This window comes from Meleagris gallopavo, chromosome 9 (assembly GCF_000146605.3).
Source record: "Meleagris gallopavo isolate NT-WF06-2002-E0010 breed Aviagen turkey brand Nicholas breeding stock chromosome 9, Turkey_5.1, whole genome shotgun sequence".
In the NCBI taxonomy this organism is placed as follows: domain Eukaryota; kingdom Metazoa; phylum Chordata; class Aves; order Galliformes; family Phasianidae; genus Meleagris; species Meleagris gallopavo.
In genome coordinates this window covers 17,013,237-17,016,018 of record NC_015019.2, presented here as the reverse complement: position 1 = coordinate 17,016,018, position 2,782 = coordinate 17,013,237, and positions in this window count along the sequence as shown.

Below are 2,782 nucleotides of genomic sequence, written 5' to 3'. Positions count from 1 at the left end.
GCTGGGGCGGGGGAGGAGGGTCGGGGCCTCGGTCTACCGGCGCCGGAGCGAGGATCGGGGCCGGGGATGGGGCGTTAATTGTTAAATCCTTGGCTTTTGTCGCTGCTTAAGGAAAGTCTTTCTCGCTGTCCAGGTTCCCGGCGGAGCTGCACGGCGTTTAAGGCGGGGGAGGAGAGGGGTGTTTGTTCCATGCACGTTCACGATGAGAACTGTTGTCAATTATTTTTCTTAATGCCGCGGCTGGGGACGTTGCATATTAACGTTAAAGAGAGCGTTGCTTGACCAAAAATGTTTACTGAGCTGCTAAATGCATCTTATCATCAATTGTACCTTTTCCTGCAACCACTGAACAGCGTTCCGTGTTCGTTTCCAAGTCTGTGTGCCGAATAAAGCCATCACTGATTCTTCAATACACGTATTGAGTTCTTAATATTTCTGTTAATACCGCGTAGTATTGGTGTGGTTTTGCTTGTGTTAGGATAATGCATTAATTTGTGCATTATTAGGGTGCAAGGCGTGGTTCTGCCCTGTTCACTGAAAACCCAGATTTTGCACAGTGAGTTTGGGCCTACTATCATTGTCACGTACACCTGTTACAAACATACCAGGAGCACTCCTTAGTCGTTTTCTGCAAGTTTACTGTTATTTAAATGTTGTAGTATTTTAAAATTTGGACGTTGTTATTGTGCAGCATCAAATATTTATGTTAGTAAGGAAAGAAGAGGTAGAATTTCACGCTCTGATGTTAATGTGGTAGGGCAGGCTGGTGTCCGAATGATACAGGTCCAACACCCTTGACTTGAGTTTTTCCATGGAGGCGATTTAAAAACTTATTTCTAAAATACATCCTCATTCTGGAGAAGTTTAAAATAAAGAAAAAGGAAAGTGTGGAAGAAGTCTGAAAGCTTGGTACACAGATGTATGCTGTGGGTTTGCGATGTTGAAGTCAAAGTCCTGGATCTGCATATCACTTCCTGTAATTAAGTTATTTAGTGCTTTGAAAAATCAGCTTTAAGGTTTTTAAAGGTACAGTATTTGCATAGGAAAAAACACGGGCATGCATATATTACTTAAGAGAGAAGCTCTAATGAGGCTTTCATCAAATTATATAACAATATTTACACAATAGTGCAAAATAAATGATACTGAAAATGATATTGTACATTCTTTAGTAACCAGTGTTGTTAAAGAAACCAGGGAGAATATAAAACTTCTGTCAACTGTTTTTTTTAAAGTCACATGTAGTTCTAATGTCATTATGTTCTTTTTCCCTTTCCTCCAAAATGTATGCACACTCTGATTGTGGTTAAGGTAATAATTACAGATAGGCGTATACTCACAGCAGTTGATTCCTTACGTGCAGTTCAGTTCAGTGTATCTAAGTTCTGACACGAGCGTTGCCTACATATTGTGTATTATGTTTGCCTTTTAACTTTTAGAAATTCAAAAAGAGGAATTTTACTCTTTTTTTTTTTTTCCTTTCCCTCCTTAGTCTCTAAGGATTGGTTGGGAGGGATTGGTTGAATTATCTAAGGGAACTTAAATAGGACATATAGGTTTATTACACTTCACATGTTTTGTCTGTCTAGATGGAGCATTACACTTAAGATAAATGGCGCAACAGATTAATTTTTTTGTTTTTTTTTAAGCAATCTCTCGCAGTAATAATCAATCAGATTAGCAATTAGTAGATCAACAATTTTTCTCCAGCCTAAATTGCTAGTTTTAGTTACAGATCTTTCATGTATCGTAATGATGAGTGTCACACTTCTATTAAGTAATTTATCTGAATGTTTTCTTTCTTTTGAGTTTTATGCTTGTCTTGCAGACCTGGGATTTGATTATAAAATGAATTGATTAATCCAAGATAACAAGAAGTGTGGTGATGTTAAATGTGGACATAATTGCAAGACTCGTTTTTTTTTTTTTTTGTCTTTGTTTAAAAAGTTTCCTTAGAAATGTTTTACAACAATAACACAAAACATATCTAAAGCAAAATTTTCTTAATTCCATTTCATGGTTTAATGATACTTAGTGATAGCTTGGCTTGAAATCATTCTCATGATCTTCATTATTACATGCAAATGTTTTGGCAAACAAAACCTGCTGCTATGAGGATGTAGAGGGAGGGAACATGAGGCTGCTAGAGTCGTGAACGTGTGGAGTGGTACAAGTGAGTACCTCATTTCCCCTTGAGGCTTTTATAGACTCTCTAAAGACCATATGAATTCAAGACCATAAGCATGTTCTAATTTTGAGTGTTCCCAGCAACATCTTCATCTTGAAAGTATGAAACTGATGCCTAGTTGTCACCTAGACTCTACTGAGAGTCATTAATTAGGCTTTTCTCTGCTTATGTTGCCTGTGGGACTTGATCCAGAATGTGTGCTGAGATGCATCTGAAGGGACTGTGTTCCACGCATAACAGAGGAGATGGTTTTGGTACTTCAGTAGGTGGAGTATGCATTCAGAGTGTGGAAAATTTTAATTCAGGTTTCATACTGGTCAGGTACATTGTTCCACAAGAGTTCTTGAATGCATCATTTTGATAGCTGGATATTAATTCTTTCATGGAGTAATGATTTAATTATGTTAATGATGCTTCACAATTCCATGAACTTTTTCTCCTTTCCCATATGAATTATTCCATGGAAAGTACAGTACAGTCAATAAGCATGATTTAGGAATAATTGCTAATTTAGTGCCTAAAATTGCTTTGTCATGACTTAATATATTGCTTGGCCCATAATCCCGGCGAATAAAAGATTAAATACTCTTTTTT